Source organism: Oryctolagus cuniculus, chromosome X (assembly GCF_051225735.1).
Source record: "Oryctolagus cuniculus isolate XC-2025 breed Fujian yellow rabbit chromosome X, ASM5122573v1, whole genome shotgun sequence".
Lineage (NCBI taxonomy): Eukaryota > Metazoa > Chordata > Mammalia > Lagomorpha > Leporidae > Oryctolagus > Oryctolagus cuniculus.
Window position 1 is genome coordinate 54,931,377 of NC_142888.1, and position 17,464 is coordinate 54,948,840.

At 40.4% G+C, this 17,464-nt stretch overlaps 1 long non-coding RNA gene across 32 annotated transcripts in view; it reads left to right on the forward strand.

The window, feature by feature from the left end:
* Positions 1–15,402, forward strand: part of LOC103345229 (uncharacterized) — a 31,207-nt gene extending 15,805 nt beyond the window's left edge. For 10 of the 32 annotated variants that reach the window (XR_011385604.2, XR_011385600.2, XR_016228462.1 and 7 more), the window contains 3 exons: positions 3,266–3,424; positions 11,663–12,046; positions 12,479–13,995. This is a non-coding gene — a long non-coding RNA (uncharacterized LOC103345229). Of the gene's footprint in view, positions 1–2,142; positions 2,249–3,265; positions 3,425–4,702; positions 4,935–11,662; positions 12,047–12,478 lie in introns of those variants that run through there. The other 22 variants (XR_011385602.2, XR_016228461.1, XR_011385606.2 and 19 more) reach the window with 8 other exon arrangements.
* Positions 15,403–17,464: the final 2,062 nt, after the last annotated feature.

Genomic DNA, 17,464 nt, shown 5'->3' on the forward strand with positions numbered 1-17,464 from the left:
TCCACAGCCTCCATAAGATTATATATTATATTAAAAGAAAACCTTAGAAGTGTTCCTTATCAAAATTGAGTATAAATTTATATATAGTAGGTATTAACCCATGAGTATGTATGGCTAATATTAGAATGAAAGTGGTAAGATCTCTGTATCTGTTTGTATGTTCATAATTGAATGTGATGTATTTTTTTTTAACTTTTATTTAATGAATATAAATTTCCAAAGTACAGCTTATGGATTACAATGGCTTCCCCCCCCCCCCAGTAACTTCCCTCCCACCCGCAACCCTCCCCTTTCCCTCTCCCTCCCCCCTTCAATTCACATCAAGATTCATTTTCAGTTCTCTTTATATACAGAAGATCATTTTAGCATATATTAAGTAAAGATTTCAACAGTTTGCATCCACATAGAAACACAAAGTGAAAAATACTGTTTGAGTACTAGTTATAGCATTAAATCACAATGTAAAGCACATTAAGGGCAGAGATCCTACATGAGGAGTAAGTGCACAGTGCCTCCTGTTGTTGACTTAACAAATTGACACTCTTGTTTATGGCATCAGTAATCACCCTAGGCTCTTGTCATGAGTTGCCAAGGCTATGGGAGCCTTTTGAGTTCACCAGCTCTGATCATATTTAGACAAGGTCGTAGTCAAAGTGGAAGTTCTCTCCTCCCTTCAGAGAAAGGTACCTCCTTCTTTGATGACCTGTTCCTGTTCTTTCCACTGGGATCTCACTCGCGGAGATCTTTCATGTAGGTTTTTTTTTTTTTTTTTGCCAGAGTGTCTTGGCTTTCCATGCCTGTAATACTCTCATGGGCTTTTCAGCCAGATCTGCATGCCTTAAGGGCTGATTCTGAGGCCAGAGTGCTGTTTAGGACATCTGCCATTCTATGGGTCTGCTTTGTATCTCAATTCCCATGTTGGATCGTTCTCTCCCTTTTTTATTCTATCAGCTAGTATTTGCAGACACTATTCTTGTTTATGTGCTCCCTTTGGCTCTTAGTCCTGTCATTATGATCAATTGTGAACAGAAATTGATCACCGGGACTAGTGAGATGGCATTGGTACATGCCACCTTGAGAATGTGATGTATTTTTGATATTTTTTCCATGTCTTGGTTACAGGAAGCCATGAATTAATAAAATTACTTGAAATGTTAGTCAAATTGTTTTAGATATAAATGAGGCTACATACATATACACACAAATATGTAAGTGTGTGTATGTATAATTTCTAAAACCCCCAGAAATAGAAATTATATTTCAGGTGCACTTGAGTTAGGTAAATCTTTGGTAAATATGATAGGTAAATAATGTAGGTTTGCTAAAAGCAGCTCTGTCTTCCATGTTGTCAGCTTTCATGATAACATGAGTGCATATTTTCATTCTACTTGGCTTCAATAATCAAATAAGCCACGATTATTTGTACTGGATGTTTAAGGTTATAGAAACCATAAACTGAAGAGCATATGCACAGGTGAAGATGGAATAAAAGTGAAGTGTGTGATATCCTTTACTTCATGTATGTCAAGCACAGTAGTGAATCTAAAACCTCATGCAAAAAATAAGTTACTAGGAAATTACTTATAATGCTGGTTAACTTTCTTAGTGTTATATCTGCCTAGAGTAAAAGTGTAGATCATTTCTAGGTCAGAATAACTACTGACACACTAATTACTGAACATACATACAATGTTCATATGTTCTATTTGACATTTCATTTCTGATGGTATGGAGAAGCTAAACATATTTGGGTATCTTAATAATCATGAAAAAGTATCCCATGAGGAAGCATATGCCTCTCAGAATTACAGATTCTCAAATGTGTTAGTCTGCTCTGAAATTTTGGTCCCTGATGGAGGTATTGATGAAGGGGTTATGTCTCTTTCAAATGCATCTGTTGCTGTCCTCAGCGCATTGTAATGGTATTAGGAGGTGTGACTCCTCATAGCCCTTATGACTTTAAATATTACCTGTCTGTTTCTGTTCTTTAAAGCCTTGACTAATTTCCACAAATTATCACAACCCTAATTATGTCCTTACTTGAGAGCCCATCTGGGGAAAGCAGTTGATTTGAAATCACAAAGACTAAGGATTACATAGTCAAATAGATAAATTTAAAGCCCTACCCTTGTATATTTACAGTGATGTTGTTCCTGTGATTTGAGAGATTGGAAGGACATGGATATTCAATAGTGACAGCCGCCACAACAGTAAATTCAAAGAAACATAAAGGGACAACTGACTAAGGAATTGCTAGCTTTTGCAATTGAGCTATATTTTGAATTATTTATTATTTATTTATTATTATTTATTATTCCTGAAGTATTTATGAAATGTGCATCTCTCTCCTGTTCATGTGATTCCTTTTTCCTTTGCTAGCTGTAATTTGGTGGCTACCGCTGAAATGCACCAAAGCCATTTCTACAACAGCATCTCTTGGGCCCAGAACCACAGATTGTGCTTTTTTTTTTTCCTCAAAGATTTTATTTATTTACTTGAGGGGCAGAGTTACACACAGACAGTGAGGGAGAGATAGAGAGAAAAGTCTTCCATCTGCTGATTCACTCCTCAAATGGCTGCAATGGCCAGAGCTGGGCCGATCTGAAGCCAGGAACCAGGAGCTGCTTTTGGGTCTCCTACATGGGTGGCAAGGGCCCAGGGACTTCGGCCATCTTTTGCTGCTTTCCCAGGCCATTAGGAGAGAGCTAGATCAGAAGAGGAGCAGCCGGGACATGAACTGGCACCCATATGGCATGCCAGCGCCAAAGGTGAAAGCTTAGCCTACTACCCCACAGCACTGGTCCCCACAGATTGTGCTTTGAGGCCAGGATCCAGCCTCTCTCCTATCAGTACCTCTTTTTTCTGTTCTGGAAAGTCTGCTTCCTTCTATATGAAAATACCCAGAGATCTCAAGCCTATTAAATTTGTGTTTTAGCTCTGGTGCAGTACACATAACATTCAAATGGCTGTTATCATACTTGCTCTATGTCTGCAGATTTTTTATTTATTCTGGAGATGGTTTTGGTAGCATGTGAGTTGTAGGAATGTGACCAGTACATTCATTATCTAATTTGTTGGAATTCAATATTTGTTAAATTCTGTTATAATTTAGTTTATTTCTGTCAGTTCTGTGGTCTTTCATTTCACTCTGTCCTGTTTTTCATTTCTGATTTTAGTTTGTCAGTTTCTTTTTTTTCCTAAGAATTTTAAAATTGTGTTTACTTGTTAGCAAATTCAGTTTTGCTTTCATTGATTTCTTCAAAAGGTTTATTCATTTTTTGAAAAACAGCAACAAGAGACAAAGGAAAAAGAGAAAGTAATATATTGCACCTGCAGATTCACTTCCAAATAATAATAGCCTGGGAAGAGTCTGACCAAAGCCCGGAGCTCCACCTGGATCTCCTGCATGGTGGCAAGAACTCAGGTATTTGAACCACAATATGCTATTTCCTACCTGCATTAGCAGAATAATCTGCTTGTTCACTTCTCAAATAACAGCCAGTCCAGGAGCCTGGAACTCCATGTGGATCTCTAACATTGGTAGCTGGGACTCATGTACATGTGCCATGACCTGCTGCTTTCTATAACGTACATCACCTATAATGGGAATAAGTATCCATATCTATGAGTGGAATGCAAGTACTTTGATATGCCACATAGGTATCCCATGCAGTGTCTTCATCAATGGGCCTAATGCTGACCCCATAATAATTTTCAGTATATAATGCCCTTCTTTGTTTTCACTAACAATTTTTGTCTTATGCGTGTTTCATGTGATGTTAGTATGGCCAAAACAGATGTATTCTGTTCTTTGAAAAATTCATTCTAACAATGACCTTTTTGTTTTATTTTTTGACAGGCAGAGTGGACAGTGAGAGAGAGAGAGAGAGAGAGAGAAAGGTCTTCCTTTTTGCCGTTGGTTCACCCTCCAATGGCCGCTGCAGCAGGCGTGCTGCGGCTGGCGCATCGCGCTGATCCGAAGGCAGGAGCCAGGTGTTTCTCCTGGTCTCCCAAGCGGGTGCAGGGCCCAAGGACCTGGGGCCATCCTCCACTGCACTCCCGGGCCATAGCAGAGAGCTGACCTAGAAAAGGGGCAACCAGGACAGAATCCGGCGCCCCGACTGGGACTAGAACCCGGTGTGCTGGCGCCGCAAGGCGGAGGATTAGCCTATTGAACCACGGCGCCGGCACAATGACTTTTCATTGGAGTCAAAGCTAGTCTTTGTTGTCTCTTCCTATAGTATTTTGTCGCTTGTTTCTACCACTACTGAATTTTGTCCAGTTAGTTAAATTTTGTAGTGAATTTTGATTCCCTCCTCATTTTTTTCTTTTACATATCTGGAATACTTTATGTGCCTATTGGGTATGTTTGTCCTTGCAAAATTAGTACAGAAGAAAAAGATGAACATTCCATATGGAGGACAATGACTATGTCCAGAAGACATAACAATGGGGTGGAAATTCGATCGTTTAGTTAATATGCCTATAGGGATGGAAATCCCAAATATGTACACAAAATTGTCGCAATTATATTAACACTGAAATTACATATAACATCCTAATTATATAGCTATTTATTTTGAGTTGTCAACACTCCCAATTGAGACTGGCGCTGTGGCATAGTAGGTAATGCTGCTGCCTGCAGTGCCGGCATCCTGTATGGGTGCCGGTTCAAATCCCATCTGCTCCATTTCCTATCCAGCTCCCTGCTGTGGCCTGGGAAAGCAGTAGAAGATGGCCCAAAGTCCTTGGACCCCTGCATTCTCATGGGAGACTTGGAAGAAGCTCCTGGCTCCTGGCTTTGGATCAGCATAGCTCTGGCCATTGAGGCCATCTGGGGAGTGAACCAGTGCATGGAAGACCTCTATCTCTGCCTCTGCCTCTCTGTTAACTCTGGTTTTCAAATAAATAAATAAAAACCTTAAAAAAAAAAACCACTCCCAATAGCAACAAAAAAAAAATTTTTTTAAATTTATTTGACAGAGTTAGAGAGAGAAAAAGCTCTTCCTTCAGTTGGTTCACCCCCGCAAATGGCCGCTACGGCCGGCACTGTGCCGAGAAACTTAGTCAAACATCTGCTAACCAATGATCAATCTTATGGATAAAAAAGTCTCCAACCACACTAGCTAAGATTCTGTCTACCTTTGGATGAAATCTTCTCTGTGGTTTCCCCTTGTTTCCCAGAAGGTCCTTGGGACTGTTCTCATTCTAGGTGGGGGCCTCTCTCACTTGTTTCTGAATGGTATCATGCTGGAGGTACTGCTGCCATTAAGTATCTGATTTATTTATTTATTTATTTTCATTTCTTAATCCTGAGTCCTCTTTTACCCTCTTCCAGTTCCTCAACCTCACCACATTTGGGAGGCTAGCTTTGTGGTTAAAGAAGCCAGAATGAGGTTTGTGAAAGTACAGATAGGAGCCTGGATTTTTAAACACTTGTCCCCAAAATCAAAGTGATAAATGGAATGGCGATATCCTTAGACATGTATAGTCAACATACATGTTGGGAAAGACAAAACCCTGTCATTGTTTCAAGGGTCTTGTTTCTCACCGAAGTATAGTAGAACTTATGTTTTCAGATTGTGGAATTACCAGGTTGGTGTGGTATCTTGAAATTCAAGGTTTCTTTAGCTGTGTCACCCTCACCCCATTCCTGTAGTCAGAAGCTTCCAGAAAAGGATGGATACCTACAAAACCATTCAGTTTCCACCATCCATTCAAATAGAACAGGAGCTGAGCAGCGAATTCAGGTACTTGGTTTTCACAGTGGCGTTAAACTCATTCTTTCCTGTTTACTTTCACGGAACACCTTCTTCTCTGAAGTCCCTGGTCTTTTGTCTTTGTTCACAATGGCCTGGATTCCCTGATGTTTGATCTTTCCTTCTATCCAGAAACACATAACCACTGCCATTACCTACATTTGAATCTGCCCTAGGCCTGCAGGTCCTTTTGACATCACAGTTACTAATGGGGTTTCCCAAGGGCAGCCTCAAGCCCTTGCAAATTTTCACACCTGTGTAGTGTAGTTACAAACTGCTTCTTTTCTCTGGAAACATGATGAAAATTCAAGATGAATGAATAATATATATTAACCTCATTTAACATTGGAGGAAACTGATAGGGCAGTGAAGTGCCTCACCCCTAGTCATGCAGCTGATAGGCATTGCATCCGTAAGATGGTGAGGTCCTCACAATGGTCTGTATTGCTGCCTCTCATAAAATGTTATCATTGGAATGGCTCACTTTCCTTCTTCACCAAAGGTTAATTACACAAGAGCCAGGTGGCATGCATCTAGGGAAGAGGAATGGCTCTAAGAAGGGAAATAAATTAGTTTTACAGATCAGCTGTGGTTCAACATGAACCGTAGATGTTTATGCAACAAAAATGAGGGATCTTTAAAGAGGGAGAAAGGAGGAGAAATGCCCCAGATACTCCTAAGTAGGGATATTGGATGCCACCTTCCTGGTATTTGCCTTGGTGGAAAACTATGGTTGGTTGGCTCTTGTTTGCATTTTTGAAATTTGAGACATAAGAGGAGGGAAGATATTTGTTCCACATGCAAGTTCGCTGTAGATGTTTGGGTTGATTTCTGGTGTTTCTGTTCTGTTCCATTGGTCTATCCATCTGTTTCTGTACCAGTACCCTGCTGTTTTCATTACAGCTGCCCTGTAGTATGTCCTGAAATCTGGTATTGTGATGCCTCCAGCTTTGTTTTTGTGATACAAGATTGCTTTAGCTATTCAAGGTCTCCTGTGTCTTCATATGAATTTCAGCATCATTTTTTCCAGATCTGAGAAGAATGTCTTTGGTAGTTTGATTGGTATCACATTGAATCTATAAATTGCTTTTGGGAGAATGGACATTTTGATGATATTGATTCTTCCAATCCATGAGCATGGAAGATTTTTCCATTTTTTGGTATCCTCTTCTATTTCTTTCTTTAAGATTTTGTAATTCTCATTGTAGAGATCTTTAACGTCCTTGGTTAAGTTGATTCCAAGGTATTTGATTGTTTTTGTAGCTATTGTGAATGGGATTGATCTTAGCAGTTCTTTCTCAGCCGTGGCATTGCCTGTGTGTACAAAGGCTGTTGATTTGTGTGCATTGATTTTATATCCTGCTACTTTTCCAAACTGTTTTATGAGTTCCAATAGTCTCTTAGTAGAGTTCTTTGGATCTCCTAAATAAAGAATCATATCATCTGCAAACAGTTTGATTTCTTCCTTCCCAATTTGTATCCCTTTAATTTCTTTTTCTTGTCTGATGGCTCTGGCTAAAACTTCCAGAACTATATTGAATAGCAGTGGTGAGAGTGGGCATCCCTGTCTGGTACCAGATCTCAGTGGAAATGCTTCCAACTTTTCCCCATTCAATAGGATGCTGGCTGTGGGTTTTTCATAAATTGCTTTGATTGTATTGAGGATTGTTCCTTCTATACCCAATTTGCTTAGAGTATTCATCATGAAAAGGTGTTGTATTTTATCGAATGCTTTCTCTGCATCTATTGAGATAATCATATGGTTTTTCTTCTGCAGTCTGTTAATGTGGTGTATCACATTGATTGATTTGCACACATTGAACCATCCCTGCATACCAGGGATAAATCCCACTTGGTCTGGGTGGATGATTTTTCTGATGTGTTGTTGCATTCTATTGGCGAGAATTTTATTGAGGATTTTTGCGTCTATGTTCATCAGGGATATTGGTCTGTAATTTTCTTTCAGTGCTGCATTTATTCGGGTTTAGGAATTAAGGTTATGCTGGCTTCATAGAAAGAATTTGGGAGGATTCCCTCTTTTTCGATTGTTCTGAATAGTTTGAGAAGAATTGGAGTCAGTTCTTCTTTAAATGCCTGGTAGAATTCAGCAGTGAATCCATCTGGTCCTGGGCTTTTCTTTGTTGGGAGGGCCTTTATTATTACTGATTCAATTTCTGTCTCGGTTATGAGTCTGTCTAGGTTTTCTGTGTCTTCATGTTTCAATTTAGGTAGGTTGCATGTGTCCAGGCATCTATCCATTTCTGATAGACTTCCCTGTTTGCTGGCATACAAGTCCTTGTAGTAATTTCTGATGATTCTTTTTATTTCTGTGGTGTCTGTTGTTACGTTTCCTTTTTTCATCTCTGATTTTATTGATTTGGGTCTTTTCCTTTTTTAGTTTGTTGGGCCAATGTTGTGTATGTTTTGTTTATTTTTTCAAAAAACCAGCTCTTCATGTGGCTGATTTTTTGTAATTTTTTTTGGATTCAATCCTGTTGATTTCTTCTCTGATTTTAATTATTTCTCTTCTCCTCTTAGATTTGGGTCTGGTTTGCTGCAGTTTTTCTAGATCCTTGAGATGCACTGAAAGTTCATTTATTTGGTTTATGTCACAATAGAACATTTTTTATATAGTATGTGCATGCTATCACTATTACTGTCTTCATAACTTAATGCAGGGCATTCAACCTCTACTTGTTGACTCATCCAAAAGAAATGAGTATAATAAACCACACTTTGTATACAAAGTTATTGTAGGTATTTAGTAAACTTGTGTGCATTTTAAAAACCTGAAAAACATGAAAGAATAAAAGTGTTACAATGCCATAGGGAATAATTCCATGTATTATGTTCTATAGATAAGATAGTCTCGTTCATATTTCTAGTTCACTCCCTACTTTCCCAAACCAACACTTCTTATGTGTCCTTTTTCAGCAAAGATTGATAGATGATTGCTTGGGGGAAGCAACATGGAGAGGAATTTTTGGAAGCAAATAGGGTGCCATTTCATGTATATCAAAACATTGTGTTGTAATCTTATGTTTGTACAACCAAAAGAACATTAGAAAAGAACTGTACATAGTTGGCCATGATAGCAATATTGTGGTTATGTCCATAATGTGGGGATTAACTTTTAAGATACTCAGTGACAGGTTTTCTAATGAAATAATGTAATTTGTGAATCTTCATTGTCTGTGGGTATATTGAGGGGTGTTGGAAATTTTCTTAGGGTATCAGTTGGTCTAGATTGACTATACTAAATATTGAACAGAAATGAGAGGATCAAACAAGGTGGAGACTGTAGTGGTCTGAGAAAAACTGTGTTTCCTCTAAAAGGGACAGCCAATTCTCAGTTCCAGTTCAGGGTACCTGGATGTGAATGTGGGACCACAGACAAAAGATTGTCTATTTTTTTTACATTGCCTGATTTTTGAGGATTTTGCCATAAATACTAATATTGTTATGAAAACTAACGTCCTTTTAAAGTTGTCACCCAATTCACAAGTTTATTTTATTTAAAGATTTGTTTTATTTATTTGAAAGACATAGTTATAGAAAGAGGTAGAGAGAGAGAGGTCTTCCATTCGCTGGTTCACTCCCCTAATGGCTACAATGGCTGGAGCTGGGCCGATCCAAAGCCAGGAGCTAGGAGCTTCTTCCAGGTCTCTCATGATGGGTGAAGGGGCCCAAGGAATTAGGCCATCCTCTGCTGCTTTCCCAGGTGTATTAGCAGGGAGCTGGATTGGAAGTGGAGCAGCCAGGATTCAAACTGATACCCATATGGGATGCCAGCACTATAGGCAGGGGCTTTAACCTGCTGTGTCACAGCACTGGTCCCTCACAAGTTTAAATAAAATGTGATCTGGCTATCTAAAATAGATCAAATTCAGCATGCAGCTGCAAATTTACAACTGTTTGGAGTTGTTTGAATACCTTGTTCCTTTTCATCCCATTCCACTGAGATTTTCCTCTTAGTTCCACAGAATCTCTGGAAATGCATTCATTTTAAGTAATTACTATATTTTAGGTATATATACATGCACCAAAAAAAAGCTGATTGTACTGTGTATTAGTACATCTGCTGTTTGAAATATATTTTGGGGCTTCTCATCCCTGCTTTCATGCATTTGAAATTTCAGGCTGATAAGGGAAGTTGTGTCCTATCCAGCATGGAGGGTGGCGGTGCAGATGGAGTATGAGGAGGTGGGGATCCACAAGCAGAACAAGAAAGTCTGAGGAATCAGTTCCTCTGTGGGCTTATTTACATTGACACATGCCATCTGATGATGCACAGCAGGCATAGAGAAGGTTTTAATGTACCAGATAGTGTCCAAAGTAACCACACTTTTGGGCTATTCCACAAGGCCATTTCCATGGAGCCAGAGAAAAGAGATCTCCTTGGTTTATAAGAATACTCCACTTCCTTTGCCACAGTGATAATTCCTCCATCCAGCTCTGCAGCCTTGCAGAAACACCTTTTACTATGTCTAGGAACCAGGATATCCAAAGGTATCAGCTAGATGCCCCATCCCAGTTTTACTTCTGCAGTTTGGGGTAGGGGAAATTTTCCTGGGCTCCCAAACCCCAACTGGGGAGAAATGGTAGGCAGGAATAGAGTAGAGCAGTGTCTGTAGGTTCAGAAGCTTTCACAGCTGATCTCCAGAACCCATAGTCTATTCCCTTTTATCTTAAGCAAATCTCAGTCATCTCTATTTAACAAACACGAAACAACAATGTAGTTTTGGTAAATTGTTGTTTCTGATATTCATTCAATCTTATACAGAGCAGCTTGGTCCTGCAGAGAATGGCCCACTATTTGAATAGGTTATTTTTTAAAAAATTTTATTTAAAGTATACACATTCCATACATTTCATATATACAGATTTAGAAAGATAGTGATTCTTCCCACTCTATCCTCCCTCCTGCCCACTCTACTACCCTTCTTCCTCTCTCTCCTATTCTCACTTCTAATTTTTACAAATATCTGTTATCAGTTTACTTTCACTAAGTATAATGGTTTCCAGTTGCATCAATTTTGTTGCAAAAGACAGGATTTCATTTTTAACTGCTAAGTAGTATTCCATAGTGTATATATACCATACCATCATTTCAGCTTATTTACTAGGTTGTACTAGATTATTGCCTCCTGGATATTCAGAGCTTGGTTAAAAGACATCTTCAAACTCTTTTCCAAGGTATTGCATGAGGTGTCCTTTCCCCACCCATACCCACACCCAAATTAGCAAAGATTGAGCAAAGTCCATTTTTAGGGCAAGACTCCCCCAGGATGAGTATAGTTAACTGTGCTGCAAGATACTGCCCCTATTGAGCACAAGTCCCCTGCACCCTGGGTTCACCCTTCTTACAATCACTTTCCATAGTTTCCCTCAACACCTGTGTATTTACATGCACCTGAAGTCCTACCCTGTGAGAGGAGACATAAAGAGAATGCCAACAACCAGCCTCTAAGTGGTAATAATTAGGTTTTGAATGTGAAGCCAGCATACTGACTTATGGTCCAGTGGTCCAGGCACCATAAGGAGATCAGACCCAGCAGGCTGACTACACCTCTGTCCTGACTCTGTTTCAGTGCAGGTCATAGCCCAGTGGTGACATAAGCTCAAGGAATGATGGTCAATACATAGGGCATGACCCTCTGCCCTGATGAGACCATGATGACACTACTACTCCACCGTGGGCAATAATGGAGACCAGGAGGGACTTCATAGCCAATGTTAGACAGTTACTAGTGTTAGGTTGGACTTTAAGGAACCACATTTTCCTGAGACAGCTGAGTGTTGTCTCTCTTTCTGTGGGTTTAAGGTACCCTTACCTCCTGGAACCCATGTTCATAGGTCTCAAATGTTCTGATCTCTCTGCTTCTGCCTTTCTTCCTTTTCAGATGTAATTCCTCCCATGGTCTTAGTGATTGTATTGAGAGGAGATGGAATGGTCAAAATAGTGGTCTTTGTTACCTCAGAACTGCAGCTGCTCTACCAAGACAAAGAGGTTTTCCAGGAGTGTGGCAGCGGGACAGCAGCAGCCTCTACCTCACCTAGTTAACCACCTGCAAATGCAGAAGCTGCAGTGCATTTCTTCCCCAGGTGCCTTAATGCAGTAAGCAGCAGATACAGGAGGCACACACTTTCCGGGGAGCCACATTGGGTGCAGGCCTCCTCTCTCTGGGAACCCCTGCCTGGCCTTCCTGAAGCAAAGGCCACCTAGGAGTTCAAGGCAGTTTGGACCTGTATGTTCTTGGGCAGTGGGAATGCTCCTGGGCACTGAGGTAAATATTTCCATGCCATGTTTAGATGAGTCAAGAGGAGAAGCTTTAACTCTCTATCTCCTATGTTTGTGTTAGCAGAGTTTGACTGGAACCAGGGCCCTGATCAGGTTGAGCAGAATAAGGCACGATAGTGCAAGTGGAGGGTCACATTTATGTTTTATTTCAATTTTGGATGATTTCTTTATATTAACCTTTATTTTCAAAATAATTCTATGAATATTACTGAATGCCGAGGATATTGGTGCCTCCTGAAATTTCATGTGGAGGTAAAACACCAACCTTAAAGATAGCTTCCATTTGGACACAGCACAATAGGGCCTGGGAGAAAGGTGTTAGGAGACATGTATTTAAACAGAAGCATGCAATGAACATTGTATATTTCATTTCATTCACATCATCATATACTGAACATCTTTGGCTTTCTTCCCTCAGAAAAGAGTGCAAGTTGCACCAGCATGACTGAAACAGGGGTCACTATGTAACAGAGGTCACTGTGTTTGGCAAGGCACTTATTCTGGACCCTGCTTCAGGAATTGGACTCCTTTGTGCTGGAAGTTCTGATGGAAAAAGGAAACTGCAGCTCATGGAAATTTCTCATGAACAGTGTAAATAGTTTCAAAATTATCAAAGGAAACTGAACCAAACTACATTTTAAACTTCTGTGTATAATTGAATTTATTTGGACAATGTACAGGTAATATGTTAATGTTACTTATTATGTAATGTAAGTAATATATCATGCTTGTATTTCTATAAATATATAGAAATATATACATATTCAAGAATATATTTGGAAGAACTTGTATGAGAAGACTGTATGCTAGGAATAAAAGTATTATGTGTGTAAGAGCACTGATGAGAAGAGTAAATGATATAACCTACCTAAATATCCAGCACAGTGCTTCATATCAAGCATAAGCCTTCCGATATGTTAACTATTGTTGTCCTATCATATGTCCTATTGACATTACCATAAACTATGGCACATATGGTATAATAGAATGAGATCTAACTAGGAGTCTAACCAGGATTCTTCAGGAGAGACTCACTGAAATGTTTACTAAGGAAATGATGCACTATCTATATCTATATTGGCATCACAGAAATCCTGGGGTGATGCATGTGTGTTGGAGTATTGGATAGGGTTTTGTGAGCCAATGTCATCTATGAACAGTCTTTAAACCTGGGTAAAGGGTATGAGATTCATCTTAGGATGCTCTGTACCTTTCCATGATAGACATGTTATAAAATTAGAAGTTCTAGATCAAGATTGCAAATTCAAATTCTGACATGGCCAGGTAGGTAAGAAAATTGAGAGGTGGGGACTGTCGCCAATTGTGGAAGACTCTTTTCAGAAAGGGAAAAAAGGGAAAGGACAGGACACATGCAGCTCCATGTTAGTGTTGGTGGCTGGGGATGTTGGGCCAGAAATTGCCAATTTTTCATTTTTTCAAGATTGACCAAAATCGTAATGTTTATATGAATTCTGTAGTTATTTAATCATAGGAAAACTAACTGAAATATCTTTCGTCAAAAAATGAGCTGTCATGTTTAAACATTCTTACTTGCATAATGTAGATGTGTTGAATTATGTGCCACTCTAAAATTTTATACAATGAAAGGAAAAAGTGTACTGGCTGTCTATACAAGGTTTGTAGGAAACACACATGCTGAAACTTACAATTTACCATCTTCAGTAAGAACCAGTTTGAAGTAATTTTCATTGTCTGGAAAAAGCATTGTCTGGTGAAAGCATTTATAGGCTAATCATTATAGTCTACCAGTCTTCTGTCCTTCTTATCCTCGTTATAAGTCCTGCTCCTGTATGTATATTGCTCTTTCACCCTTACCTTCCCAGTTTTCATATCAAAGTTATGAGCATCAGTGTCTAAGATGTCACCTGTGGCTGGGACCAGAATCCTGACAGTAAAGAATAAGACAACCCCTGAGCTGATTTGTCTTTCTTGTGTATGTGGTTGTTCTAAGTTCTTAGTAGTAAGCAGGTTCCTGACAGAGGCTGAACAAACATTATGCCTCAGGTGAACGGATATCAGGCTGTGAAGGGCAGTGCATCCCTGGGCACACACTGCTAGGTTTCTCCCTTAACTTTAGGTCCCTGCCTCCAATGGGCTGTCCAGGTATTCAGAGTCACCTGAAGAACTACCTTTTTTTTCTAGTGGAAAAAAGATTTTTGAAAATAGACTATGTATATTTGATTCCCCCTGATGGACTTTGAACACATTCAGACAGCTGACACATGTCTCATGCATCTCTCTTCTGACATGTAGTCCTCTGTATTCACAAGTGTATGTGTTATACTAAAAAAAAAAATCTTAGACTTGTTCTCCAATATTGATTATAAATTTATCTGTAGTGGATATTGTCCAGTGATCTTTGTGTTACTGATATATGGTGAATGTTTACAATGAAATCTGTGAGATCTCTGTGTCTGTCTATGGTCATGTATGAATGTATGTTTTATATGCATGTGCTTTTCCATGTCTGGATGATAGAAGTAAGAAATTTATAAAATCAGTTGGAGGATTTTTTTTTTTTTTTTGACAGGCAGAGTGGACAGTGAGAGACAGAGGGAAAGGTCTTCTTTTGCCGTTGGTTCACCCTTCAATGGCTGGCGCGCTACAGCCGGCGCACCGCGCTGATCCGATGGCAGGAGCCAGGTACTTATCCTGGTCTCCCATGGGGTGCAGGGCCCAAGTACTTGGACCATCCTCCACTGCACTCCCTGGCCACAGCGGAGAACTGGCCTGGAAGAGGGGCAAGCGGGACAGAATCCAGCGCCCCGATCGGGACTAGAACCCTGTGTGCCGGCGCCGCAAGGCGGAGGATTAGCCTAGTGAGCCGCGGCGCCGGCTTAGTTGGAGGATTTTATAGTCAAATTGGCTTAGATGTAAATGAGAGTATTTATGTATATATATATGTGTGTGTATATGTATATATATGATTCCTAAAACTCCTAGAAATAAAGGAAACCAAGTTATTGCAAATGCAGGTTTATAAATCTTTGGTAAATATAATATAGTTTTAATAAAAATAGCTTTCTAATGTCCACATGCTGTAAAATAATTAGGAAGTTACTGAAAATGATGGCTCACTTTCTTATTGTCATTTCTGCCTAGAATAAAATCTGGATCATTTCAAGGTCAGGTAAACCACTAAAACAATGATTACTGAATCTAAGTTTATATTTTCTATTTGACATTTGTTTCTGTATGTTAGAGGAGCCAAATATATTTGGGTGTCTTAGTAAACATGAAAAAGTTTCCCATGAGGAAGTATATTCCTCTAGAAATTGCAGATTCAAATGTGTTTGCCATTAAATGCCATTCCACAACTGAGTTATAGACTGCGTGTGACTTCCCTTAAATGCATCTGTTGCTATCTTCAGCCATTGTGATAGTTTGCATTATATGGGCCTTTCATAAATGATGTGATCATTCTTAGGGTAGAGCCCTTATGTCCTTAAACATTACCTGATTCTGTTTTGTGTAGCCCTCAGCAATTTCCACAAGTTATCACAACTCTGATTGTTTCCTTTCTTAGCATATTCTAGGAAACTTTTATTGGTAATCACAAGTATTAAGAATTACATGAACAGGCCAGCGCTGCGGCTCATTGGCTGGTCCTCTGCCTGCGGCACCGGTACTCCAAGTTCTAGTCCCGGCTGCTCCTCTTCCAGTCCAGCTCTCTGTTGTGGCCTAGGAAGGCAGTGGAGGATGACCCGGGTGCTTGGGCCCTGCACCCGCATGGGAGGTGGGGAGGTGCCTGGCTCCTGGCTTCGGATCAGCACATTGCGCAGGCCATAGTGGCTGTTTGGGGGGTGAACCAATGGAGGGAAGACCTTTCTCTCTGTCTCTCTCACTATCTGGCTCTGCCTGTCAAAAAAAAAAAAAAAAAAAAAAAAGAATTACATGATCAGAGTTTTGCAGGAGTTCAAGTTGGGTCTTTGTCTCAAGGTGGACAATGAGAAAGAAAAAGTGAAAGTAAGGTTTTATTGAGGAGCAAATACTGCCAAACATGAGGGGACACCAGGCGGGGTTCCATTGAGGTTTTGGAAAAGGGAGCTTATATAGGGAGAGCATACTGATTGATCCATTCCCTATTTAGTGCACTGCTTTTCTTGCCTGTTTGTTTTTTGCATACACTTGCTTCAGGGGTGTTATTTATGATCAGATGAGAAATGTTCAATAAAAAATAATTTTTGTTTTGAAAGTCATACTTGTGGGAGTGGGGGGAAGGGAGAGGGAGATGTTCTTGTTCCATCTCCCGGCTCACTCACTCTCCAGATGACCACAATGGCAGGAGTGAGAGCCCTGGCAGAAATTCCATCTGGATTCCCATGTGGGTGGCAGTTGTCCATGACTGGGGCCATCCTTGACTGCCTTCCTAGGCACGTCAGCAAGGAAATGGATAGAAAGTTAAGAAGCCAGGACTCAAATCTTTGCTCATATATTCAGGCAGCTGGTTAACCCGCTGCACTACAACATTGGCCCTCTAGAGGTGAATTTTTAAAAATTTCACCAGGGACAGGCACTGTGGTGCAGCAGGTTAATGCCCTGGCCCGCAGTGCCGGCATCCTATATGGGCGCCAGTTCAAGACCTGGCTGCTCCACTTCCGATCCAGCTCTCTGCTATGGCCTCTCTCTGTGTAACTCTGACTTTCAAAATAAATAAATCTTCAAAAAAGTAATCTTCACCAGAGCATGCAAATGCTACAATTCTCTGATGTCTGAAGTGCTTAGCCATGTCTGTGTGGAGCCTGGAGATGAAAAGGTGTGGAGGAATACTAGGGCATCATATGAAGAGAACCCCAAACAAGTGAGAATTCTAGGGCAGGAAGGGGCATAAAGGAAAGCGATGACAATGGGCACAAAGTAGGTAGGGTGAAGGGAACACTAGATGATCAGAAGCAAAGAAGACAAAATGACTATTCTAAAGGCAAGGATGCTTGTACAAAGTAATGTGGGCACATCTTGCTCTTGTCCACTAAAGGCTCACCTGCTTTTCCATGCCCAAGAAGCCACACTACAGCTTGTCGTTCTAGGGATGTGATGAGTCCTTGCAACAGGCAGATAAGGAAGCAGAAGTAAAGAGGGTGCCAGGGACACACATTTCAACTCTAGTGAAGAAGATCCCAAACAAGAGGGGAAGGGCTGTTTTCAGGTTTCTGAGCTGAGCCTCCAATCCTCCCTGCCCATGACTGATGATCCTGGCCATTCTGGTTTCCAGGTCAAAGGGAAAAGATGAATAGAAGCTGCCATTCATGAGGAGCTGATGGGTTTCCTGAGCTTGGTAACCTTAGACAACTGACCATGCTCATCCCTGGTGCCCAAACTGACCCTCGGGCAGCCATAGATTGGGATACCAGAACTACTTCACCTTCAGGAATACAGGAAGATC